This window comes from Sus scrofa, chromosome 3, assembly GCF_000003025.6.
Source record: "Sus scrofa isolate TJ Tabasco breed Duroc chromosome 3, Sscrofa11.1, whole genome shotgun sequence".
NCBI classification, from domain to species: Eukaryota; Metazoa; Chordata; class Mammalia; order Artiodactyla; family Suidae; genus Sus; species Sus scrofa.
Window position 1 is genome coordinate 97,237,599 of NC_010445.4, and position 27,125 is coordinate 97,264,723.

The 27,125-nt window shown below is 53.8% G+C and overlaps 1 long non-coding RNA gene across 4 annotated transcripts in view; it reads left to right on the plus strand.

The window, feature by feature from the left end:
* Window positions 1-27,125, plus strand: part of LOC106509841 — a 69,085-nt gene that overhangs the window by 30,247 nt on the left and 11,713 nt on the right. The window contains exon 1 of one of the 4 annotated variants that reach the window (XR_002342743.1): window positions 8,651-11,196. The exons of 1 other annotated variant lie outside the window; for it this stretch is intronic. This is a non-coding gene — a long non-coding RNA (uncharacterized LOC106509841). Of the gene's footprint in view, window positions 1-8,650; window positions 11,197-12,362; window positions 14,776-15,618; window positions 16,178-27,125 lie in introns of those variants that run through there. 2 more of the 4 variants (XR_002342740.1, XR_002342742.1) reach the window with 2 other exon arrangements.

Here is a 27,125-nt window from a genome sequence, read left to right on the forward strand (position 1 = left end):
CCCACTGCCCCCCCTGGGTGAACAGCCTGGCTCAGCCTGGGGGACGCCAGGAGGGGTTGGTTTAGAATTTTTTCGTCCTTCTCAGGTGTTGAAACTTCAGTCCCATCTGGGGCAAATCTTTTTTTTTTTTTTTTTTTTTTTTTGTCTTTTGTCTTTTTAAGGCTGCACCAGTGACATATGGAGGTTCCCAGGCTAGGGGTCCAATCGGAGCTGCAGCTGCCAGCCTATGCCACAGCCACAGCAATGCAGGATCTGAGCTGCGCCTGTGACCTACAACCACAGCTCACCGCAACGCTGGATCCTTAACCCACTGAACAAGGCCAGGGATCGAACCCACAACCTCACGGTTCCTAGTCGGGGTCGTTTCCGCTGTGCCACGACGGGAACTTCTGGTGCACATCTTTAGTACCTGGAAGTCCAAAGGGGGCTAAAATCTATTTTGTTTTCCCTCTGAGATCCTACAGTGGGCTCAGCACCCAGAGAAAGACAGCAGCCTGTCAAGGCAGGCAGGGTGTTCAGAACTCCGTGGAGCTGTGGCTCATCAATGGTGCCTTTCGGAGCAGGGGTCGGCAAAGGTCTTCTGTGAAGGGCCAAATGGGAACCCTTGTAGGCTGGTCCCTGTCACTACGACTCAGCTCTGCCACTGTAGTTCACGAAAAAGCCATCAAAGAGATCTAAATGAATGGGTGTTGGTGTGCGCCAAGAAAACTTTATTAAGGGAGTTCCCTGGTGGTCTAGTGGTTAGGACTCAGTGCTTTTACCGCTGCAGCCTGGGTTCAATCCCTGGTCTGGGAACTGAGATCCCACATCAAGCTGCTGCATGCCATGATGAAAACAACCACCACACCACCATGTCCAATAAAACGTTATTAATGGACACTGAAATGTTAGTTTCCTGTGATTTTCACATGTGCCAAAATCTTATGTTTCTTTTGATCCCCACCCCCCCCGGTCATGTGAAAACCATTTTTAGCTCTCAAGCTGTAGAAAAACAGATAGTGGGCAGAATTTGGCCTTCAGGCCCGTATAGTTTGCTGGCTCCTGGTTTAGAGCAAAGGTTTTGAGGTCGGTTGTCAGTCTTGAATTTAAGTCTCGGTTATTTCACTAACCAGCTAGGTAATCTGGGGGACGTTACGGAACCTCGCTGAGCCTGTGTCTTCCCTTTCAATGGGGTTGCCTCGTCTGTCTTTCAGGGAGTGGGCATGTGGGAGCACTTACCAGCCTCGGTGACTGACAGGAGGCAGGAACGCCCTAAATGTGAGCCTAGAGCTTTGCAGCAGGCTGGTTGGAGGTCAGTGCGAGCAGGCTATGAGGCTGGAGAGGTCAGGAGACCCTTCCGGGAGGGAGGAAGTCTGGGGTAAGTTGGGCCTTGAGTGCCTTGAGAGGTGCAGCGATAGAGGAGGGGAAAGATGGAGAGGTCAGGCCAAAGAAATTCTCCTTAACGTCATTAAAAAGTCTACAAACAAATGCTGGAGAGGGTGGGGAGAAAAGGCAATCCTTCTACACTGCTGGCAGGAATGTAAATTGGTGTGGCCACTATAGAGAACAGGACGGAGGGTTCCTTAAAACACTAAAAATAACATTGCCATAGGATCTAGCAATCCCACTCCTGGACATATATCCAGAAAATGCTAATTTGAAATGATACATGCATCTCAATGTTCACTGCAGCACTATTTACAATAGCCAAGACATGGAAGCAACCTCCATGTCCACCAACAGGGGACTGGACAGAGAAGATGTAATATATCTGTATATATCACATAATATATTTGCAGCAACATGAGTGGACCTAGACATTATCATACTAAGTGGAGTAAGTCAGAAAGAGAAAGACAAATACTATTGATATCACTTATTTGTAGGATCTAAAATATGACACAAATGAACCTGTTTACCAAACGGAAACAAATTCACAGACAGGAAACAAACTTACAGTAACCAAAGGGGAAAGGGATGAGGGAGGGAGATATTAGGAGTTTGAGATAATATATAACTTGGATACACAACAGAGTCCTACTGTATAGCACAGGGAACTATACTCAATATCCTGTAATAAACCGTAGCGGAAAATAATATGAAAAAGAATATATGCAAAAAATAAAAAAGGAGTTCCCGTCGTGGCGCAGTGGTTAACGAATCCGACTGGGAACCATGAGGTTGTGGGTTCGATCCCTGGCCTCGCTCAGTGGGTTGAGGATCTGGCGTTGCCGTGAGTTGTGGTGTAGGTTGCAGACGTGGCTCGGATCCCATGTTGCTGTGGCTGTGGTGTAGGCCTGTGGCTACAGCTCCAATTAGACCCCTAGCCTGGGAACCTCCACATGCCGCAGGAGCAGCCTAGAAAAAAAAAAAAAAAAAAAAAAAAAAAAAAAAAAATTGGACGTAGCCAGCAGAAACAAAATAGATCCATGAGGATGCGGGTGGATCTGCTCATCAGGGTAAATCAGCATGCAGAGCGTGGGAGGAACAGATGCAGCTGGATGGCGTGCTGAGCGTAGCTCGATGGACCTAGCCTGGAACCCATATACTGCAGGGGCAGCCCTAAAAAAGGAAAAATAAATAAATCAAAAGTAAATAAATAAAAAAAGGAATTGGCCTCAATCCTAGGGTCTGGGAAGGCCAGTGAAGGGTCCAAAAAGAGATTCCTTCAAACGGGGGCCAAGGGGAGGCCCATCTGCAGGGAAGGAGGAAGTAGCATGAGAGGGAGACAAAGTAGGCAGGTGATGAGGTTACCTGTGAGGTTTATCAGGAAGTGTTGTGTTTGTTTTTAATCTCCTGCAGGTACTAATTAGCCCCCTTTCCTGACTGCAAGTGCATTTCCAGTTTAGGAATTTGAGGGATCCCCTACTGCTTTTGCTGACCTAGCAGCCCTCCCCCCACCCAGGCACCCCCATCCCCCATTATGGCAGTGCCATGTTTTTGTAGTCGCCAGTCCCTTTGCTTCCCCCACACTGAGTGGGGCAGGGGGAAGGTCCCAAATAAAGGGGAGCCATGGAGATTCTTTCTCTGGGCTTTTGTTAACTTGGGTTCAGAGAGAATAGGATGTTCTCTCCCAGAGAACATCAAGACTTGAAATGCAGACCCGGCCAGGAGCAGCCGTGTGCCCCATCGCAGGGCAGACGTCAGAGAATCGGGGAGAGAAGCTGATCCCATCAGGAGGCAGAGTTGAGAGGCAGTCCCTCCGAGGACCTCGGTCCTGCCCTTTTGTGCGGTGCCTTAGTGATTCAGTCCTTCCCCTGATTGCAGGGGAGATCCTGAACCCTTTGAAAGAACTCTTTCTAAAACTAGGTTGAGTTTCTATCACTTGCAAATGAAGAGAATTACCAACCAAATGCACCCTTCTACCCATTTGTTGTGCAGCAGCTGTGTGCTAGGCGTCCTGTAAATTGCCTGACATTGGCTACTTCATATAATCCTCAATTATGCTGTGAGCTATGGGTACTATTATCCTCCCCTTTGGAGATGATAAAACTGGGGCTCCATTTCACCTGACATTTAAATGGGGTGCCCCTCAGGCCTTAGGCCTGGTCCTCTTTGACTAGCCCAGGTTACTCTCTCCCTGGCAGTCTTTTCCTATGTTAATTCCCTTTCTATAGTTTCCAATTCTCTCTCTCTCTCTCCTTTTTTTTTTTTTTTTTTTTTTTGGTCTATTTTTGCCTTTTCTAGGGCTGCTTCTGTGGCATATGGAGGTTCCGAAGCTAGGGGTCTGATCGGAGCTGTAGCCGCCGGCCTACCCCAGAACCACGGCAACGCGGGATCCCAGCCGCGTCTTTACCTACACCACAGCTCACGGCAACGCCAGATCCTCAACCCACTGAGCGAGGCCAGGGATCGAACCCACAACCTCATGGTTCTTAGTTAGATTTGTTAGCCACTGAGCCACAACGGGAACTCCCTATAGTTTCCAATTCTCAATCTAGACCTCTCTTTTATGTATTTTATTTATTTATTTATGGCCATACCCACAGCACGTGGAAGTTCCCTGGGCCAGGGATCAAACCCAAGCCACAGCAGTGACAATGTCAGATCCTTAACCTGCTGAGCCACCAGGGAACTCCCTACACCTCTTTTTAAACTCAAGTCTGGTATATCCATCTGCCTACCTTTTCTTTTTCTTCTCTCTCTCTCTTTTTTTTCGGCTGTACCCGCAGCATATGGAAGTTTGGAAGTTCCCAGGCCAGGGATCAAGCCCGGGCCACAGCAGTGACCCCATCGGCTGCAGTGACAGTACCAGATCTTTAACAAGCTGCACCACAAGAGAACTCCTCCAGCTGCCTACTTGATAAAGATATTTTAAACATCAATCGCTAAACTTCTACCTCCCCCCTCCCATCAAATCTGCCCCTCCTCTGGGGCTTCACCTCTCAGTAACTAGCTGTGCCCTCCACCCAGTTTCCCAGGTCAGAACCTGAAAGTTTTATTTGATAGCTTCTCCTTTGACCTCTATACGTACCCTGTAACTAGGTCCCATTGTACCCACTCCCTAAGCATATCTTGGCTCTGCCTACTTCTCTCTAGCCCTGTTTTCCCTTGCCCTACCACAGTCTCCTCTCCCTTGAAAGACAGTCTGATCCTTGGTTTCCCTGAATCCATTCCAAGCCATTATCCATTCAGGTGCTACAGACATTTTTCAAAGTGCTCTAACCATATTCCCCATTCCTTAAAACTATTCAGTGCTTCTGGCCCAAAGTCTTTCCCAAAGTCTATGTGGTCCCACCAGATCTAGCCTCTTCTTCAACCTCAACTTGAGTCTCTCTTTTGCTCACCATAGGTTCCCTTCAGTATGAGTACCAAACTCTTCTGACCTCAGGGCCTTTGCACATGTTATTTCTGTAATTCATTCTTAGATATCCTTCAGGTCCTGGCTTAAAGCTCAGAAATACCTTCTCTTGGTGTTCCCATTGTAGCTCAGCAGTATGAATCTGACTAGTATTCCTGAAGATGCTAGTTCGATCCCTGGCTTCACTCGGTGGGTCAAGCATCTGGCGTTGCCATCAGCTGTGGTGTAGGTCGCCGATGCAGCTTGGATCTGGCATTGCTGTGGCTGTGGTAGAACTTCTGTGTGCGGTAGGTATGGCCCTAAAAAGCAAAAAAAAAAAAAAAAAAAAAAAAAAAGAAGAAAAGGAAGAAATACCTTCTCCTATGCTTTCCAGGAAATATCCCACAGCACCCATCACTCTCTGTAGCACTCAATAATTATGTGTTTGGATATACATTTAATGTTTGTCTTCCTTGCTAGACTATGATTCTCTGATCTGTATTCTTCATTGTACCTGTGGCACGCTGTAGTGTCAGGCATAGATCAGGTGCTCAGACATATTTGCTGAATGAATGACTAAGTGACAGAGGCTTGTGACCCAAGACTCACTGCTAGTGATTGGGGAGCTGGACGTCAACCCCAATCTCCTGGGCTCTGAAGTGCACCCTGTTAACTTCTGTGCAATATCGGCACCATTGGGGGAACCAGGAATGAAGGGGCTTAGAAGCCATCCCCAGGCCCTTGGACTCATCAGAAAGGATGCAGGAAGCAGTGGAGTGGGGTAGCAATCTACTGCCACATGCAGTCAGGCTGGAGGTGAGCAGATTCCCTGGTCTCTGGTGAGGACAGGGGGTGGGCGTAGGTTGGAGAGCACCCACTGATGGAGCTCTGGTCCTGCCCCTGGTGGCCCCACACCAAGAGCTTTGCCCGTGTTGCATCATTTAATTCCCCGCCAGCCCTGCAAGGCAGGATTATTATCTCTTGTTACAGACTAGGAAATGGAGCTTTTAGAGAGAGTAAGGAACTTGCCTAGAGTCTCTCAGCCAGTAAGGGTCAGAACCAAGATTTGGATCTGGAACTTGAGGTTTTTTGGGGAAATCCATCCAGAAAAAGAAAATGGCAAGAATGGCCCCCGGGTTGGACTTCAGGGAGAGCGCACCGCCCTCCCTTCGACACTTCACCCCTGTGGGCTGTCCATTCCTGGGGATGTCTTTTTGAAATTCCAAAAGCTCATTGCAGGAACCAAAAAGCCTCTCTGTGCAACCCTTCAGGTGGCCAGACCCTCCCAGGCTGGCGCCTACCTCCCCCGAGGATTTCCCCTGCACAACTTCCATTTGAAAAGGAGCTTGGGGCCTCGGTGCCTACCTGCTGGGGGCCATCAATGCCCTCAACTCAGGGATGCAAAGTGGAGCAGCTGATGGGGGATGGGGGACTGGGAAAGCCACCCCGAACCTGGCCTTGGGTGTTGGTTGTTTTTTTGTTTCGTTTTGTTTTGCTTTTGTCTTTTTAGGGTCGCACCATGGCACATGGAGATTCCCAGGCTAGAGGTCGAATGGAAGCTGTAGCCACTGGCCTACACCACAGCCACAGCAATGCCAGACCCGAGCCGTGTCTGTGGCCTACACCACAGCTCATGGCAATGCCGGATCCTTAACCCACTGAGCAAGGCCAGGGATTGAACCTGCATCCTTATGGATGCTAGTCAGATTCATTTCTGCTGAGCCATGATGGGAACTCCAGGTGACGGGTTTATTAATTTTTTCCCCCTTTTTTGGGTCTCCCAAAAGCATATGGAGTTCCCAGGCCAGGGATCACATCCAAGCCGTGTTGTGACTAAGCTGCAGCAGAGGCAACGCTGGATCCTTAACCCACTTGTGCCAGGCTGGGGATCGCATCTGCGTACCAGTGCCCCCAAGATGCCACCGAACGGGAACTCTGGGTTTATTATTTTTGACATTATTCTAGACCTTCCCCCACCCCCATTTAACACCGCTTCTATGGAGCTCTTTTTAAAAACTAGCCCATCATAAACATGAACTAACTCATCAGTGCCCAGAACGACTCTGAGGAAGGTACTATTATCCCGACATTCTGTGGACTGGAATGTGGAAGCAGACAGGCTCAGGCTCGGGGGACTTGCCCAAGGTCACCTGCAGGGAGCTGCAGGGCCGGGATTGAACCCAGGCACCAGTCTCTGGATGCTCAGCTCTGAAACCCCTCCTCTTCGCAGGGGAACCAGTCAGGAGAAGAGGGATCGCTCTGGTCTCCAGAGATAATGGGTCCCTTCATGTTTCTTCATTGCCCAGAGTCTGTTTACCTCGAGTGAGCAAGTGGCCGCCTCAAACAAAGGGAATGCAGGCGGAGATAACCCAATCATTCCGGGCCTGGCGGGCCGTGGGGAGGGCCGGGATTGAACCCAGCCTGCTTTGGGGCCGGACTTCGAGAAACTGCCAGAGCCTGGCTGCCTGCTGTTTGTTGCAAAACAATGAGTCAGCCTGGCAGGGAGGGGAGAGGGAGGGCTGGGGAAATGGGGGGCCCCTCTGGCCCAGCCAGGCTGGGTTCTGCCCACCCCCACTCTCCCAGCTCTTTGAAGGTGCACCAATTTCCTTTTTCGTTGTTTGGCGGAGTTAGGAAAAGTATTGAAAAATAGAAAGTGCCTTAGACAGGAAAACACGCTGAAAGCTGAAAGCTGAAAGCTGAAACCTGCCTGCTCAGGCCAGCCCCCCACTGGGGGTGGTCAGCCAGCCAGGAGTCCATCCCTGGCCTCCTTCCCGGGCACCGGCCCATGGTGGCACCTTAAGCTCTGGTCAGGAGAGAGAACTTGGAAGTCCAGGGATGAGTGGTGACCGGTTCAAGGACACAGCAGTGCTGACGGCCAGGAGGGTGGGGAAGTTCCTGTGGGAAGGTCTTGGGGACCAGGTTACTGGATAGAGCCTGGATACATAAAACTCCTGTTATTCTTTTTTTTTTTTTGGTATTTTTGTCTTTTTAGGCCGCGCCCACGGCATATGGAGGTTCCCAGGCTAGGGGTCGAATCAGCTGTAGCCACCGGCCTTTCCAGAGCCACAGCAACCCCAGCTCCTTAACCCACTGAGCGAGGCCAGGGATTGAACCTGTGTCTTCATGGATGCTGGTCGCTCATTGCTGAGCCACGATGGGAACGCCAACCTCCTTTTTTTCAACTGGCCTTGCCAAGGGACAATGACCTTCTTTCCTCACGGGGAAGAGCCCCCCCACCAGGGGCACATCAGGTGTGGGGCAATTTTTTCCACTGGACCTCACTTGATGAGCCAATTTGGTTGCCCCGGAAGGACCCGGTTTGGCCAGAAGCCTCTCCATGTCTCCCCTGGCCCTGCCCCCTCCACCTCTGGGCCGCTCCCTCCCACTTATTCAAGAAAGATCCGTATTTTCCTCTTGTTAGAAGGTGACAGAGGGAATTTGCTCATGGTCACAGAACAAATTCATGAATTCATTCATCAAAACTTGGAGCTGCTGCTGAGCCAGACTTGGCAGAGGAGTGAGATGAGGCATAGCCTCTGGGTACCAGTTGCCTAAACCAAGGGCCACTCTGTAATAGTGCATTGCTCAAGATTGTCTGCCATGCATGCAGCAGGGACATGGAGGGGCCTGACCCAACCTGAGAACCAGAGAAGACTTCCTGGAGGAGGCAGATAGAGCAAAGTCTTAAAGACTGAAGAAGAAGAACAACAACATGAAAAAATGGAGTTTGCACTGTGGTACAACGGGATAGGTGGCAACTCTGGGGTGTGGGGACACAGGTCCAATCCCCAGCCGGCACAGTGAGTTAAAGGATCTGGCGTTGCAGTAGCTGTGGCTTGGATCGCAACTGTGGCTCGGAGCTGATCCCCAACCAGGGACCTCCATATGCCAAGGGGTGCCCAAAAAAGGAAAAAAAAAATAAAAAGACTGTGTAGGAGTGTGTTGGGGGTGGGAATGGCAGAGGAGGGTGTCCTGGGCCAGGGAGAAATCAAATCCACCTACTCCAGGCCAACTTCCTAAATTCTACTCCTGGTCTACAAGCATTACTGAGCTCCTTCAATGGCACCACATTGAGCTGGGACCTGGGAGAGGAGACAGGGCCACGAGCTCATGGGGCTCGCCCTCAAGAGGCTTCCTGGGCCAGTGGGAAGACAAAACAGTCCTTGTTGCAGAGGAATGAGATCAAGTGCGGGGGGCTCCACTGTGTATCTCTGGGGCATCCATCTCATTTAACCCTCACTGCACCTCTACAAGCGGATACTCTTAGCATCCCCAGCCTACAGAGAGGAAACAGAGGTTTGGGAAAGATCAGGAACTTGTCCTGGGTCAAGGACAAGTAAGGAGTGGAGACAGAATCTTAACTCAGGGGTTGACTGTGGAGCCTGAGCCTCCAGCCACTGCACTCACTCCAGTTGGGGGTAGAGTCGCAGCTGTCATAGACTTTATTTGGGGAGCTGGCCAAGGTTTCTCGGGGAGAAAGATGAAGGCCGAGGGGGCGCTGGAGAGGCTAAGGAAAAGGGATTGGTCGCAGAGGTGGAAGGTCTGATCTCAGCCCTGCCCTGGCCTCCTCCTCGGGAGAGTTGTCTTTGCTTGACCGCTGACCCTCTGCTGCCAGTGAAGCCTAGACAGTGGCTGTTTGTCCCACAAATACCAGTGGAACACCTGCTAAATGTAGGACCTGTCAGCCTGAGGAAGCAAGAGGGAGAGCAGGATGCTGCAGAGCAGTTATTCTCCCAACAGTTAGCAGCATCCCCTGTGCTCTTTCTCCCTCTGACCTCCCACGTGTCCAAGAGGAGCCAACTTTCTTTTTAGCCACCCCTCCAATTGCTTTGGCACAGCCCTCTCCTTGCCACCATCTCTCCCAAGTCCCTCAAAGATTCTGAGACACATCTGTCTTCTTGCATTTCCCACAGGACCAAGTCTAGCACTGAGTTCAAAACTAACTACTCATTGAGTACTTGTGGGGGCTAATTAGTCTCAGTTGGGGGAGGGGGGAGTAATCTTGAGCTATAGTCTGACCTTGAACCCGGACCAGAAATTCCTTTATCCAGGCAGTTTTCAAAAGGTGTTCTTGGCCCCAGAGTCCCTGTCAAAGAGTGACGTTGATAGGGGTAGGGGGATCACAGAGGAGTGTCCCAGTTTCATGGGACCAAGACCTTTGGTTAGAAGGACACTGCTGAGCCTTTAAGGCCTCCTCCCTGTATGCAAGGGGCGGATCTCTGCAGCTGTCAGTCACCCCAAATGAGCCAATCAGCACAAGACATCTGGAAGTGCACGCTGAACTAGGGGATGAATGGGAGGGCTCTGGCCAGGGTAAGGACAGGTGTCCTGCAGTACCATGCACCTAAGGCTACTCCAGACTTGGATGGTTGTGGCCGCTAAGGTACAGGAGAGCCTGACTCTGGGAAGAAAGGGACCCTGTGAGGTATCACTGCCCTCAGGAGACTAGAGTGAGGGTAGCTCAGAAGTGAGAAATGGGGCAGGACCTGGCAGCCCTGAGTGGGAACCAGCCATGGGAGGTGGCCGGTGCTCGTTTGTGTTTTGTCTGGGGGGGAGAGGCATTCTCGTTTCCTTTTTGCCCTTCCTTAGGATTTACTAAGGCCCTCTGGGAAGTTTCAGCTGCCTCAGCTCTGGGCGTGTGTATGCACGTGTGTCTCTTCTTGGGGAATGAGGTGGCCCGAGGGGGAAGGGTTGGCTCAGGACCAGGAGGAGGGGGATGCTGGAAGCCGGGTTTTTGCGAGGGATGCTCTCCCCTCCCCTGGCACACCTTGTCCCAGTAGCTGGCGGCCCAGGGCTGAACTGGGACTATTTCTTCCTTTTGATTCTGGCAAAAGCTACAGGAGGGAGTTCCCCTTCTCTGTTTGTTTTGATTCTGTTGTTTTCTTAAAGAGAGGAAGGAAAACCATCATCACTTTTTCGGTTTTGTGAACAAAGGCAGGCAGAGAGGATGTTCGCTGGGGCAGGGGATGTGGGGGCTGGGCCTCCCCTTCCCCTCCCCCTCCCCTTCCCTCCAGCAGCTCCACCCCCTCTTACCCCAGAACACAGACCAGGCCCCACAGTGTGGGGTCAAGGTTAGGTGCGGGCTCTGCCTTTTAATAGCTTTGGACCGCTCGGAGGTGCATCTGTGAAAATGGGAGTTGTCAGATCGGCTTGACAGGATTGTTGAGGTTCAAAACAAAAGAAAATACTAACCTGTAAAAACACAGGGACTGGCCCACAGCAAATGCTCCAGAAATGTCTTTCTTTTGCTTCCTTCCTTTGGGGAAGGGGGTCGGTCAGTCGGTCCGTCTCTCCCTTTGGCCTGGTTGTGTGGGTGGGGGGGAGCTTCCCCACTGAAAGCCCCCTCCCATCTTCCTGTTAGTCTGTGTGAAGCTGCCTTCTGCCTCAGCAGGACCTGCAGTGCAGGCCTTGGGAAAGGCTCTGAGGAGAAATAACAGGTAAGGTTGGGGCTCTTTTTTGGTTCTGGAATTGTCTCTACTCTGTGGGGGACAGGTGAGGCCCCTGAATTTGTCCGAGCCCCATAGTCCTTCCAGCTTCATGCCCTACCGGGTGGTGGCCCCCAGATCCACCCCTGCAGGCCCCTTTTTTGAGATGTTGGTGGCAGGAGGGGCTGTTCCGACCAGACAGAAAGGGAGCCTCCCCCGCCCCCTAACTTCTGGGCCCCAGCTTGCTCTGAAACTTGGCCAGAGCATGCTGGCTCTCAGGGCATCCGTGTTTTGGTCTGTAAAGTGGTTTCTGAACTTTTTAAAAACACAAATAGTCTTTTATAGAATCGAAACATTTTGCAGACCCGCTCCCTGCTTCATGTGATAGCAGTCGTACTTTTAATACCCTTTGAGGGGGAAAAAAAAAAAAAGACAAAGGAGCATAAGCAAATCCGCCTTCAGCGACGCATCTAAATCAATGTGTGTTTATCCAACAGCTCCTACCTACGTGGGAGAATGTGTCCCCTGATGTGGGAGATGTCAGCTTGTCGATGATGTTGGTACCTAAGGGAGCTTGGGATTGAACGACTTCTCCTTGGCCCTCCTGGGGCTGACCCAGGGACTCCGGGGCACCCTAAGGGGCTGTCCCAGGCCCGGGTACAGAAACCCGACAGTGACTGACAAGAATGCAAATAGGGTAGTGGCTTTTCTTCAGCACGTGGGTACTGCCTGGGCTTGAATCCTTGCTCTGCCCCTAACCAAGCTCTGTCACTGGGGCACATGGTACCTCTCTGGGCCCCAGTTCTGTCATCGGTTAAATAGAGGTGAGGTGCTAATGGGTTTTTGCGAGGATTAAATGAGATAATGAACTCATGGGACTTACTTGGCACAGGGCACACACTCAGTGCTTAATAAATGCTCTATTTTAAAAAACAAATCCATGGAGTTCCTGTCATGGTGCAGTGGTTAATGAATCCGACTAGGAACCATGAAGTTGTGGGTTTGATCCCTGGCCTCGCTCAGTGGGTTAAGGATCTGGCACTGCTGTGAGCTGTGGTGTATGTCACAGACGCGGCTCAGGTCCTGTGTGGCTGTGGCTGTGGCTGTGGTGTAGGCTGGCGGCAACAGCTCTGATGAGACCCCTAGCCTGGGAACCTCCATACGCCATGGGTATACCCCTAAAAAGCAAAAAAAAAAAAAAAAAAAACAAACCCACAACCAAATCCACAAGTACCCCTGCTTGCTTTCTTGCAGTTGCTGCTTGCCATCACATGGGCATGTCCTAACCCCCTGGGGAGTAGTCTGGTCGCCTGGGCCTCCTCTCACCTGTCCTCCAGGACAGATCTCTGAGCATGTCCCTCCTGCCCTATCTCCCGTTGCTTGGCTGGACCTAGCCCCGCACCTCCTCCACCCCAGGCCCAGCCTCTGCTCCGGGGAACAGAGCGTTGGTTCCCAACCACATGAAGGAAGGCACACGGAAAAGCCATAAACTCGAAGGCTGAGAGGGATGTTTGTCAAACAGGACAGATCTGCAGCCAGGGACATGGCAGGAGTGTTCTGGGACTTGAGCGGAAGCGGGCATTTCAGGGGAGAGGGGATGAGCCCGGGAGCTGGCATGGGCCTGGCAGGAAGGAGGCCCATTAACACTTGGGCCCGACCGCACTTCCTCCCGCACCTCGGCCAGGGCGCACACAGGCGCGTTTGTCCCGCTTTCACTGTGGCGCTGTGTTCACAGCAGCCCCTGCCCCCCAGCCCAGGTGGGCGGTGTTGCCTGGGCACAAATGCCCTTTATGGATGGGCAGTGCTAGAGGAAGCAGCACCTCTGGGGACAGGGACCACCCCCAGAATTCAGAAGTGGCCCAGAGCCTCCTCTCTCCTGGCAACACAGGCAGGCACCAGGCAGGGAGCCTGGCCACATGGGATGGAGCAGGAGGGGCAAGGCTTGGCCCCAGGGGGGCCCCAGTTATAGGGGTGACTCCCAGGAGGAGGCAGCCAGGTTTAGAAGGCCAGCGTCCCCCAAGTGACCCTACCCTCCAGGACCTGTGCTGGGGGGTGGTCCCCTCACCCTGGCTGCTGCTCCGAGGGCAGACAGGGGGAACTTTCATCTGCTTGAGGGGTTCTAGGCGGAGGGCATTGCCTTGGCGAGGCCTGTAGAGGAGAGAGGAAAGCAGGCAGACCCCAGTTGTCCTGCATCACCCTCCCTCCTGCATCCTGAGAGGAGTGGGGCCTTCATCAAGCATCCAGGAACCCCACCATCCCCACCATGGAGCCCAGCCCGTTGAGCCTGGGATTGACTTCTCAGAGGGGCCCCCAGTCCTCTTCCTCTGGCCAGGGGGCGACAGAAGTCACGCATCGCACAGACAAACCCTCCCATCAGGTCCCACTGAACTTCTGTCCCCCATTCACGTAGACGCTCATGCCCATCGTCTCCCCCCTCCCCCAGGCCTTTTGCTGGGTTTATCCTTTGACAGGTGCAGGCCCCGGGCTGCCTCTGCCTGTCGGTGCCCCCTAGAGATGGCCAGAGGACCTGCACCCCCGCCCCAAAGGGAGGATCCCACTGAACTGTTTCTCTGGAGGCCTGGGAGGTGGGGCAGGAAGGCAGCGAGATATGGTGGCCATGACTCCAGGCTCAGCTGGGGTGCAGGTAACCCCTTTCTGTAATGATTGCTCTCCTCCTTTTTCATGTGGGCATAGAGGAGAAGAGGCCCAGCCTTTTGGGATTTGCAGTCTAGCTGGGAGCAGCATCAGATGTGGGGCTGTGAGCCCGTGGAGGATCACCCGGTGCCTGAAATGAGTCCTGCCTGCTGGTGGCCTGGTGGGCCCTATGCTCCTGATGCCCCATCTCTGCAGGGCTCTGCCTGATGGGGGGGGGGAGGAAACAAGGCCTTGCTTTCATTCCTTTCCTAGGCCAGGTGCTGGGTCTGATGAGCCTCCCTAGCCCCCAAAGACCCCCTGTGAATGTGATGTCCCTCCCCCCCCAGTTCAGACCATGGCGGTTTATCTCTGATCCTCTCTGACCCTCTGGCTAGGCTGATGGAGCTGCGACTGGAGGATGCGTCACGGGCCTTAGTCACAAACCCAGGTTCTTGCACATCCTGCAGAGCCAGGGGCAAGGTTTGCGGTCCAGGCACAGTCGCAGACACAAACACTTCCTCCGTGCCCGGCACCCGCCTCCTCCACAGCACGGATCCCACGCCGATGCTCTCCGGGCTCCCACGCCTGGCCCCTGTGATACAGACCCACAACACATGCACGCGGCCGGCCCCCCACAGCGAGGAAGCACAGCGCCCCCCACTTTCCTCCCACCACCACCTGTCAGGCCCGTACCGGCCACAGCTCCCTTCGCAGACACCCCCTCCCGATCTCAACCACACAGATGAACCCACAAATTCAGACTCAGCCCTTCTGAGACTATAGAACCCCTGCGTGCGCACGCAGCCAGCCACGGCTGCGCACACGGCTGCGTTTGCGTCTGTGTGTCCCAGCCCCTGGGGCCACGTGCCCCACCCCCCCCACCCCCGCCTCGCCCCCTCGCCAGGTCGCAATGCTTATGACGATAACCGCTTATTTATACTTCGTGGGTTCTGAAAGGTACGTTGGTGTGGTTGCAGGCGTGGGGTTGCTTGTATGTGTGTGTGTGTGCGCGTGAGAAAGAGAGAGAGAGAGAATGTGCAAGGTGTCGGGTGAGCAGAGTGGAGAGGAAGAGAAGGAAGGAAAAGCTCGGTGACTCACTTCCAGCTGAACAATGCCACATCTCAGCCCTGCGCCGGGGGAGGGGCACGCCTGTCAACAGCCAGGGCCCGGCTGAAGGACGGTCCGGTCCGGAAGGGGGGACCCCATCCAGAGAGCCTTGCCCTCCCCACCCCCCCATCTGCCCTTGGGGGTATGAACTCAGCATCCCAGGTTCCCCAACGTCTGTCTTGTCTGGGGGGCACTAGATGCTATGGCTGTGCTTCCCCCTCTGACCAAACAAAACTGGGGTGCTCTCCGTTTATCCTCAGCAGAATTCTCCAGGTCCGACGGCCCCACCAGGCACAGCCCAGCCCGGGACCCCTGTCTCTAGGAGCCTGAAGCCCCCCTGGAACCCCTGCAGGACTCTCTTCCAGCTGTGCCTGCTGCCTGTGTGCTCCTCACTCCCCCACCCTTGTCCTCTTGGTCCTTCAGGCTCCAGCCCCTTCTCTGACACTGCCTCCTGGCCCTGAGTCCTTCCTGCCCCAACCATGGTTTCTGTTCCTTATTTTCTGGATAGTGAGCCACCCTCACTCCCTCTCACCTAGACTATTGGCTCTAAAGGGTAGGCTCTAGAATTTCTTTGTTGTTGTTGTCATTGTTGTCTTTTTAGGGCCGCACCCAAGGCATATGGCGATTCCCGGGCTAGGGCTCGATTTGGAGCTGCAAGTGTCGGCCTTCACCACAGCCACACCAGATTCGATCTGCATCTTCGACCTACACTACAGCTCATGGCAACACTGGATCCTTAACCCATGGAGTGAGGCCAGGGATCGAACCCGTGTCTTCATGGATACTAGTCAGGTTCATAACCCGCTGAGCCTCAAGGGGAGCTCCCTAGAATTTCTTCTGTCTCTGGAACTCCCTCCCCCTCCTCCCAGCAGAGCCTTGGAAATGAGCTAGTGCCCAGCAAGGTTTTGAGAGATGACTAGGAAGGGATGAGAAGAACAGAAAAGGCAAGAAGAGCTTCTTCTTGGGCCTCTGCTTGCTAGGTCACTGGTTTCTCTCTGGACTTGACTCTCCTGGACAGGGCCCCTCCCCATTCAGCAGAGGGAGGGTTTCCCACCAGGCCCCACCCACACCAGGTCCCTGAGAGCCAGAGCTGGGCAGGGCCTTGTCTACTGCACTAACCAGGAGCCAATCCTGTGCTGAGCTCACTTACCCCACAGTAGCCTTGTGACCAGGTGTTGCTTATGTGCCTCAGTTTACACTTGTGGAAACTGAGGCTTCGAGAGGCAGGAGAATTGCCCAGGCCACCCAGCTGGTAAGCGGCGGAGCCCCAAAGCCTGTGCCCTGCACCACCTCCCCCATGGGACCATCTGGCCCCTCAGCAGCCTTGCATCTTTTTCCAGGTTTGCCCTCTGACTCTCCCTGGTCTCCGACCTTGAACTTTCGCTCTGCTTTGTCTGGCCTGAAACTCTGCCTCTTTGTTCCTATCCTCACCCTTTGCCTGACAATGTCTCCTTTAATGGGCCCCTGAGGCAGAATGAAGTCCACCTGTGGTTGAGGGCAATTTGTGGCTCAGCGGTAATGAACCAGACTGGTATCCGTGAGGATGCGAGTTTGATCCCTGGCCTTGCTCCGGCATTGCCGTTCCTGGGCACCAGCAGCACTGTGCTCACTAAATGTTCCCAGTTGGCCCCCAGCCTTCTTTCTGGCTCTCTCTCTCTCTCTCTCTCTCTCTCTCACACACACACACACACACACACACACCACACACACACACACACCACTGCCGCCTTGCCTTCAGAGCCTGCATAATCCCCATTGCCAATGATGATGGAAAAAACAGATAATGGGCTCTGGGAAATGCATGGGGCAGACTCTCCTTGTGGTACAAACTCAAGGGTGTGAGCCCAGGCCGCAGATAGCATGTAATTATTTGGTAATAAATCTCATTCCAGCCCCAAGCCAGTTGTCCCTGCTTTTTCCCCTCTCTTTCCTGTGCTCCTTGCCAGGCCCACAATGTCTCGGTGTCGGATATGAAATATGGTTGTGATTTTCATGTCTAACCAAAGTCAAGGCTGATTCCTCGATGAGGGCAGTTTTGCTGGAAGATAAAGACTGACCCAGATTCCTGTGTGTTGATGCTATGGAAGAGACCGGGTTTCCAGGGGAGGCGAGAGATGGACACCGTTTGGATGGAGGAGAGGTGAATTCTTTGCCAAGGGGGATTCGAGTGACCCAGCTGGGAGTGGCTGTTAGCATACCTGGGATGGACCTGACTCACTCTGTGTGACCTTCATGACGTAGAGTTAGGAACACAGACTTGGTAGGATGACACTTCACTACCCGCTTCAAATGAGTGTGGCCGAGTGACTTGCTTTGGCCAATGACCTGTGAGTAGGATTGATACATGCCACTTCCAGGTGGCCACGATGAGAGCAAAGTGTTAACCCTCAAATCCCCTCTGGCTGCCATGATGGTTGTGAACAATGATGTCGCTAGAAGCTTCCTTCAGCCTGGATCCCTGAGTGAGGACAGCATAGCTCAGAAATCTCCAGGTGACCTGCAGTGCTCATGTGGCATGTGAGAGAAATACATCTTTACTGTTTTAAACCATCAAGGTGTCAGGATGTTTGTTACTGCGGCATAAACTAGCCTATCCTACCTGATCCTAGCCACGCCAACCTTAGAGGGTGGATGAAAGAATTTATAATGCATGCGAAGAGCTTAGCTAAGTGGCCCTAAATATGCCACTTCCTTTTCTTCTTCCTCCTCCTCTTTCTGATGTTATTTCACTTTTTATGCAACTTTGAGCCAAGTCACAAAAATTGACTCAGGCCTGCTGCATGTCTGGCTCAGGAGCACAGGGATGCGTGGAGGGCAGACAGATATGCAAGTAACGGTCACAGGATGTGTTCATGCTGCATTACCTGTTTGAGCCCAGAGGTAGGGAAGCCCAGGGGAGGAAGTGATAAGTCTCTTGAGGTCCTCACAGGTCAAGTCTGAACTCAATTTTTGAGGGGCTGGTTTGATTTCTTCAGATGGAAGGAAGGGAATGGTGTGGTCTAATGAAGAGTGCGGGCAGCCGCCATTCACTATCTGCTACTTGCTGGGCACTGAGTCCAGCCCTTGAGCCAGTTCTCCCCAAGTGTCAGAGTAACGACCATATCCATGCTGTGTGCTCTTGTTATGCCCATTTTATGGATGAGAAAACCAAGGCCAGCCAGGCAGCGGGTAAATGGCAGGCAGCGTGTGTGCACAGATACAGAGGTGTGGCAACTCCTGACGGGCCTTCGTCTCCGGCCTCCCAAAGGGCCATGTGACATGACCCCAGGGCGATCGACCTAAGAACGTCGTTGTCGTCACCATCCTCCACTCTGTGGCCTGGGAAACGTTTCCAAAACAGGGCTCTGGGAAAGTCACACCGCTGCTCCCCAACCCGCCGCGGCTCCCTGCTGCGCTCTCCACGAGGTCCCGTGGTCTGGCCCACTCCTTTGAGCCCCACCCGAAACTTTCCAGCATTGTCTCTGGCTATAGCCATTCACCCATTCACGTTCCCAGGCTTCTCGGCTGTGCCTGACTGTTTCCTGCCATTTCCTGCCTCTTGGATTTTGCTCAAGCATTTGTCTGGAATGTCCTTTCCCAGTGTGTCCCCCTGCCTGCCTGAGGCTTACCCTTCCCCAGACCTTCTCCCTCTGGCCCTGGTGTCCCTGCGGAAAATGAGCCCTGGGGAGGGTCCCTGGGGTTGATGTGATCTGGTTTGAATGACAGGACAGGAAAAGATGCTTCCATTAGAGTGTGGATATTTGCTAACATTTGATAAGTAGATTTTCAGTAGTACACGTATATGATTTATGGATACGTATAAATATATTAAGGGTTTGTGCTGACACGTGTTATTTTTTTTTACCGATAGCATTTAATCAAGCAAGTCTGGAGACTTATAGATGTATAGCCTTATAGACTACTGCATGCAGGAGAGGTTTGCCCTTTACTGGCTGTGCGACTCAGGAAAGGTACTAGACCTCTCTGAGTCCAAGTGTTCCTATCTGTAAAATGGAAATGATCTCCCTTCCTACCCCATGGGGTTGTGCAGGCTGGATGAAATAAAACTGTAAAGGAAACGAGGCCTGCAAGATGCATCCTGAGACCCAGCTTGGGGACATCCGGGCTGCTGGTGGGTCCCGATGGCAGAGGTGGAGGAAGGAGGGGAGAAGGGTGGCCCCTATTGATGGGGACTCTGGGGCTTGGGCAGGCCGGGCTGAGACAGTCCCAGTGGTGTTTGATAAAAGGAAGGAGCTCTTTCTGTTCAGTAAATATTATAAGAAAAGCCTGTCTCCAGGGAACGGCTCCCTCCCGTTCCCCGCTTGGGGGCCAAAGTCCCCAAGGGGCCAGTCTGGAGGCTTCTTTTATGTGACTGTAAAGTAATCCAGGGCCTGGCAGGGTCGAGGCTGGGCGGGCACTGACACGCAGGGCGGCATTGATGCGGTCAATGATTACCTTTTATGCCTTGCCATAAAGGCAACCGCCCGGCCCTCCGGACAATGCCCCCTCCAGACAATGCGTCAGGAGGGTGGGTGTACACACACACACACACACACACACACACACACACACACACGGCTGCTGGCAGGGACCAACACACACACACACACACACACACACACACACACACACGGCTGCTGGCAGGGACCAACACACACACACACACACACACACACACACACACACACACACACACGGCTGCTGGCAGGGACCAATCCCTGTCTGAGATCTCTGGGGACATCCTCAAAAGGTGGTCCCTGGAGCCTTGGTTCAGGAGCTAAAGGGGTTTGGGTGGCCGAAAATGGGACTCAGTGAGGTTCAAGACACAAAAGAGCTACCTCCAGGGTCCTGGATCCTGTTCCAGGTGGGTCTAGGCATGGGGGTGGGGTGGTCACCCAGCCTTAGGTACCAAGTCTCAGTGGGAAGGTGGGTATTCTAGGGCAAGTCAAAGATTCCCATTTTACAGGTGAGGCAGTTGAGGTCTGATGCACAGCGACACGCCCAGTGGCAGAGCTGGGAGTAGGACCCTGGGCCTCTCTGGCAGCACCAGACCCAGGGGGTCCAGGTGGGAACGTCAGGTGTCAGGAAAGGTTTGGGTCACTCCTCAGAGAAAACATCTCCCCCAGGACAGAGGGAGCTGGGAGGGACCTGAGGGCCTGGCCTTGAGGTTAATACCAGGAAGACACCAAGAAGCCATTTCTCTCACATGGCTGTGGGCCACATGTAGGTCCCTTCCCACAGCCTTCTTACCCTGTCCTTGTGGGTACACACCCTGCCCACCTGTAGTGGGGAGGCTGGCTGTAAGGGGGCAGGGCTGGGGCAGAGATGGCCAGATTAATATTCTACCTCTTGGGCTGATAAGGCCCAGGAACTTTGTCCTGGCAGACAGGCTGGAGGAGCAGGGGCTGTAGCCCCTGGTAGGGGGTTCTGGCAGGTTCCGGTGCCTGGGGCATCACTGTGGGGTGCCCGAGACTGGGGGTCAGGACTGGCATCACGTCCTCTCCCAGCTGTGGGGAGGGCTCTGCACTCCCGTCTCGGTGGACATGGTGGGGATCAAACCAAAGACTCCATGAGTTCCCGTTGTTGTGCAGCAGAAATGAAACCAACTAGGAACCATGAGGTGGTAGGTTCGATCCCTGGCCTCGCTCAGTGGGTTAAGGATCCGGCGTTGCTGTGAGCTGTGGTGTGGGTCACAGATGAGGCTTAGATCCTTCGTTGCTGTGGCTGTGGCATAGGCTGGCAGCTACAACTCTGATTCGATCCCTAGCTTGGGAACCTCCATGTGCCGTGGCTGCGGCCCTAAAAAGCAAAACAAACAAACAACCCCCCCCAAAGACTCCACAGGGCATCTCTCGGACAGGTCCGGCTGCTATCTTGAGGAAAGAGGGCTGTTATTCACAGCGGTTATAAATGCTTCGTGGAATCAGAGTGAAGTTGCTTTGAGCTTGAGCCAGAATGCTCCAATCAACCTTTGGCTCTGATAAAGATAAGAGGACCCAAGGTGATAACACACAAACCAGAAACTGTCAACAGGTGCTAATTAGGGCACTGGGTGCTGAGCCGCACCCACTACACCTGACGGAGGGGAGCGGACTCAGGTGGGGAGCCAGGGCCTGATCTGGGTGGGGGAAGATAAAGGCTCACTGCTGTACTTTCGTCTTAATGGCCTTTTTGTCACCTCCTCCATCCAAGGACTTCCCCACGCCCCTCCCCACCCCCATTCCTGCCTACCTGGCATTACATAACGTAAGACGAAAGAACAAAATACATTTGAACGTTGTGTAATAAAACATGATGGGCGTGATGTAACGCGGCGGACAGCGTCCCGAATTGGGAGCCAAGAGTCCCGGACTGTCGTCTTGCTCTGCACGACCTTGAGCCCGTCGTTACGCTGCGAACTCCAGCCACCCCACCCCCCCAACTGCCACAAAATGGGGGGTGTTGATGGGGCAGTTGTAGAGTAATCCCCCCTTGGGGTCCCTGCCAGGTCTAAAGTTCAGGCTTCTCTGCCGCAAAACCCTGCAGTCTGTGAAGCGCACGAAACATGTCGCTGGTGCCATCCCGCCACGCTGGGGTGTGTGTGACACTTGACAGAGGCACAAGTCTATCTGCGGGAGGGGGAGCCGACAGAGGGCTCGGAGGTGAGGACAGGTCTCAGAGCTCCTGGAATCCCTCTCTCTGTCTGAGCCAGAGGTCACCGAGCCTGCTGCCTGCTCTTGGGGCACTCAGGCTATTTTTAACTCGGTGCCCCTTAAATAAACATGGCATCGGGCTGATGGCTGAGTCCCCTCCCCCCCAAGTGGACGCACAAACTGAAGTGGCCACCGAGAAGTGACCCAGGGTGCTGAGCCAGGGCTCCCTGTCTTCAGGTGCACGCTGGGCCCACTCAAGCCAGAGGAGCTCCTGGGGGGACCAGCACCACCCCTGTCGCATGTTCAGCCCGGCACAGATTCTACCTCCCATCAGCAAGGCCCATCCTGAGAGCAGGGCAGGGGCTTGCCACTCTCTTCCTGGGAAAAGAGCTGGACAGGGAGAAATGCAGGGATGGGGTGCAGGGGGGAGACGTGGCCGGAAAGTGGGACGAGGGCCCAGACCGGCCTTCCTCTGGTCAGCTTCCCCAGGCAGCAAAGGGTTACCTGCACGGCCAGCTTGCCGGGCTCAGAGCTGGGCAGTGACTCAGACCTGGGCCCGCCCACCTGCTCTCACGGGGCCAGTGACACAGGAGAAGGGCACACATCAGTGCTCCGGGGCTGAAGTAACAAGCTCAACAGAACTCACTCCAGGGGGCAGGGGCTCTAGGCTAGAGGTCTGCTCGTCCTGTCCCCGGGGGAGGGGGGCACTGGCCAGGGCGAGGGCAGGGGCGCTCAGGAACGGGGGAGTCCCAGGAAGGTGGTACCCAAGTGAATGTTGAAATATGGATAGAAACGCATCCCTCTGTCCCTCTGTATGTAGCCTTGCTCAGCTGCAGTTTCCTCACCTGAACAAGGCTGGCTAGTAGTGCTCAGATGCTGAGAGCTGACTCAGGGAGGTGGGAGGGAGGGTGTTTTTCAGGCAGAGCCAATGGGGTATACATGGGGGTAAAGACAGAAGAAAATGAAACACCCCAAACCTAAGCCCTCAGACTGATCCTGGAAAGCGGCGTGGAGCCCAGCTTGTGCCTCTGTGTGCTGGGACGGGAACTGGCTTCGGGAAGATGCGGGGCTGGCCACGCAGCCACTGCCAAGTCCAGCCAGGGAGGGGGCCCATTAGGGCAGAACCAGGAGCAGAAATCCCCAGGGCTTGACCATGGCTTCCCAAGATTGAGTCAGGGGTCAAGGTTTTGCATATGGAGGTTCCCAGGCTAGGGTTCGAATTGGAGCTGTAGCTGCCAGCCTACACCACAGCCACAGCAATGCAAGATCTGAGCCACGTCTGCAACCTACACCACCGCTCACAGCAACACCGGATCCTTAACCCACTGAGTGAGGCCAGGGATTCAACCCGCTTCCTCGTGGATCCTAGTCGGATTCGTTTACCACTGAGCCACAACGGGAACTCTTTGGCTACTTTTATTGTGAGGCTAGTGTAGTGGGGGGAGGCTTTGAAGTGCTGCAGAGGAGGAGTCTAGGGGTATGTGTTTGTGTGCAAGAGAGAGAGGACTGTAGTGCTGAGGCATATTCGAAGGATCGAGTCCCCTCAGCAGCCAGTATCTGTGCCTGTTCTAGGGAGGGAGCCAGAGGCACAGACCCCTTTCCCAGGCCTCTGGTCCTGCTCTCTGGTACCAGGAGGTGTTGGGGCCTCTGCAGGAGAGGCCAGGAGGCCACACCCCACAAGACTGTTCTGGTTCAGCCTGGCACCTGCACTATTTCATCTCTAGTAAGAGTGTGGCTGAATGTGAATGGGGGTGCGTGTGTGTGTGTGTGTGTGTGTGTACGCACATGTGGCATTTCGAGATCAAAGAATGCTTAGAAGTTCCTGCTAAAAGGTCAGGCCAGTGAGGAGTGAGGGCCTGGCCCGTCTCCTCAGGCCCTGGCATAGGACACAGCCTTCCCACCCAAATCTGCTGGGCCTCAGGGGCATCAGAAGCTGACGGGCCTCTGACTCAGGCGGAGCCAGAAGGAGGGGCTGGAAGTGCCAGGCTGAGGAGGGGCAGGTTAGTCATCCGCTGAGCGCAGGCAGGACATTGAGCTTCGGGCGAGAGGCTTTCCTGCCACCGAAACAACAGCCAGGGCTGGGGCCAGGGGTCACCACGCAGGATAGGACGAGCTCTTGGGGTCCCTGAGCAGGAGGACGAGGTCCTGGTGCCTGAGCCCAGGTCCAGGAAGGTCTTTGGGGATTTGCTGCAGCGCTGTGTTGCTGGCAGCTCACGGGCAGGCTGCTCGTCTGTCCGTGCAGAGCGGCGAGCCTCCAGGGGCAGGTCCACAGCACCCAGCACAGGGCTGGGCCCCGCAGGAACACACTCCCTGGTCATGGGGTGGGACTGAGCAGAGCTGAGACAAGAGTGCTGGAGACCCGAACTCCTCTGAGGCCAAGAGGACACACCAGGATGGGGAAGGAGCTGCGAGTGTCCCATCTGCCAAGGCCTCTGCCATGGAGAAGAGGAACGGCCCCGATACCCCAGGGATGCTCCAAGCTTCCTGGCCCCAAGACAGGGACTGTGGGTAGGACCCTCCTCAGCTTATGCCAATTCTGGCTGCACAGGCCCCGTGGAAAATCTCCCCTGAAAGAAGCTGTCTTGGAGCTTTCCAGGAATGCTGGCCCCAGGGGCGGAACTAGGGTGGCAGCCGAGGGGAGAGGCATAGGGTGGTATGTTCCAGAATAGACTTGGATCCAAATACGAGAGCACTGTGTTCCCACAGGCCTGATGCCTGGCTGTGGAGGAACCAGGAGGTCACCGATGTGCCTGGCAGCACCAGGATGAGGCAGACTGTGTGTGTGTGTGTGTGTGTGTGTGTGTGTGTGTGTGTGTGCCAGAGAGAGAGAGAGGCAGGGCTGGGAATGACCTGTAATGTCACATGTCCATGCCTCTGGTGCCAAAGGCAACCAGGACCAAGTAATCTCATGTTTACTTTAAAAAAAAAAAAAACTATAAAAAGAGACATAGTATGGTATAGTGGTTAAAAGTGTGGAACCAGTCTGGGTTTGAATCCGGATTCCTCAAGCCACTCCTGGCTGCTGTGATTTTAGTATATTGGTTCCTCTATCTCTGTGCCTTGGTTTCCACCCCTGTGAAGTGGGCATCAGAATAGTTATCTACCTTGTAGGGTCCCTGCGGGGATTACAAATAAAGTGCTGAGAAAAGAGCCTGACTCGGTGAACCCTGTCCGGGTGTGACTGGCCCTTCTAAAGGAATGAAACTCCATGTCAATCAATCAATCAGTGCCAGCCCAGGCCCAGGCCAGGGTGAGATCTGGCCAACGGAGCCCAAATGGGGCGTGGAAGGGCTGCCAGCGTTAGCACATCCCGAGTCCCCAGACCTGCTGAGTTGGCAGAGGGTCTGCCCTGGGAATGTCCAGCCCTAAATAAAACCCTAGAAAAGTGCCTGGGTTTCCCAAGGTGTTGGTAGGTGGAGGGAACAGGGGGTTAGGAGACCCTGGCTTTAGCTTGAGGTCTCCTTCTGTGGCCTGATAATCTCCCTTGCCCTTGTTGGAGGGCTGGGCCTGGCTGACTGGTCAGTTGTGCATCTTTTCTATGGCAAGTGGAAGCTCAAGGGTGCAGGGCTCCCTCCCTCTATGGGATGGCTGAGACAAATGTGTGCTTGTGGGGTTCAAAGCCCCCAGCCCAGAGTTGCTCCCCTGCTCTGATTAGAATTCCACAGCAGCTAGTCCGCACCAGCCTATTAGGCACTATTTTTTTTTTTTTTTTTTTTGTCTTTTTAGCACCATACCTGCAGCATATGGAAGTTCCCAGGCTAAGGGGTCGAATTGGAGCTACAGCTGCCGGCCTGCACCACAGCCACAACTACTAGGGATCCGAGCCATGTCTGTGAGCTACACCACAGCTCACAGCAATGTAGGATCCTTAACCCACTGAGCAAGGCCAGGGATTGAACCCGCGTCTTCATGGCTACTAGTCGGGTTTGTTAACCACCGAGCCATGATGGGAACTTTAATTATGCACTATTCTTAGCTGATTTATATTCCTAATGATTTCACCCAGCTGGTAAGTTGGTCAGTCAGTCAACAAACATTTAGGCCCTGTTGTGTGTCCCACTGTTAAACTTTAGGTATGCAGAGATCTGTCTTGAATGATAGGTCTGGTATGTGGGGTTCAGGAGTGAAATGGGGAAAGGGTTCCTAGTTGCAGGAATAATGTGGATCCAAGCATATGAAAGGAGAGAACCCCCCTAAGGTGTCAGATGTTGCTGGATGGAGGGCAAATGTGAGGTGCTAGGGTAGGAGGCAGGGTTGGAGGGTGAAGCATGAAGGACCCTGTGGGTCCAGCTTTCTCTGGGAAGAGCTATTGAAGGTGCTCCGAAATCCCATAGGGTTGGGTCCAGAAGCTGTTCAATGCACATTTGTAGATTAATGACAGCATGGTGTTGGGGTGTATCTGAGGGGCCAGGTGGCCCCATACATTGTAGACCATGTGGTTGGCTCATTCTGTTGCTATGCAGTTTGGTAGTTGTGGTGTTTGGGGGACTGGTGTTTGGGTGCCAGTGTGTCAGTGAATGCACCTGTGTGTGCATCAAGTGTCTATGGGGTTGATTCTGCCAGCGGCTGTGTGTGTGTGTGTGTGTGTGTGTGTGTGTGTGTGTGCGCGCACGTGAGCCATGATTGGGGTACTCCCCAGTTGCTGGGAGGCTATTTTTGGAGGTATTAGCCCATAGATATGGCGCTGACCCCACCCCATCCTATGCACACCTGCACAGGTAAGAACACCAGGAGGTGATCCATTTCTGGGCTTGTACTTGGCTGGAAAGTGCATCTCTGGGCATCAGGCCAAGCAGGTGTCTGCCTCCCTGGGAACCTGGTCTGGGAAAGGAGACAGGGAATGGAGCTGGGGTGGGAGTGGTCTGCAGGGGAAGTAGCTGGGTCTTCAGGCTCTTGTGGGGCTTCAGAGAGTGACCCCAGTGGCCAGCCACCCACTTCTGTCTTTCCATTTGTCTATTCATGCTCCTGTGTCTTTCAGTCCATCTGCTAGTCTATGCATATGTCCATCCATTGGCCACTCATCTGTCCTTAGTGCTGTCCCTAGTCCTCCCTTTATCAGCTTGCCCCCCTCAGTCACCTTCTTCTCCAGTCTACTGATGCAGGCTCTGACTATAAATCTCACCCGACCTTCAGTCGCTCTGGGATCACAGCATCCCCTCCTCATCCCTGGTGCTCAGCCTGCCCAATCAGCCTCCGCTTCATCTCATGGGAATTGTGAGGTCCCAGCACAGTCACGGTGCTCCCTCAGCAGTCCTGGAGTCAGAGATGCTCAGATGCCTCTTCCAGCCATCTTCCCAGAAGGCCCTCCTGTCTCTCACTGTACAAGGCTCCTCTCCTCCAGGGAGTCCTCCCTGACCACCACCCCCCTCTGCTCCTGTGTCCCCAGGCATCACTCTTTTTTATTTTTTTCCTTTTTTTTTTTTTTTCTTTTTAGGGCACACCTTAGCATATGGAAGTTTCCAGCCTAGGGGTTGAATCGGAGCTGCACCTGCCAGCCACAGCCAGAGTAACACCGGATCCAAGCCACATCTGTGAACTGAGCGAGGCTGGGGATTGAACCTGTACCCTCATGGATACTAATCAGGTTCT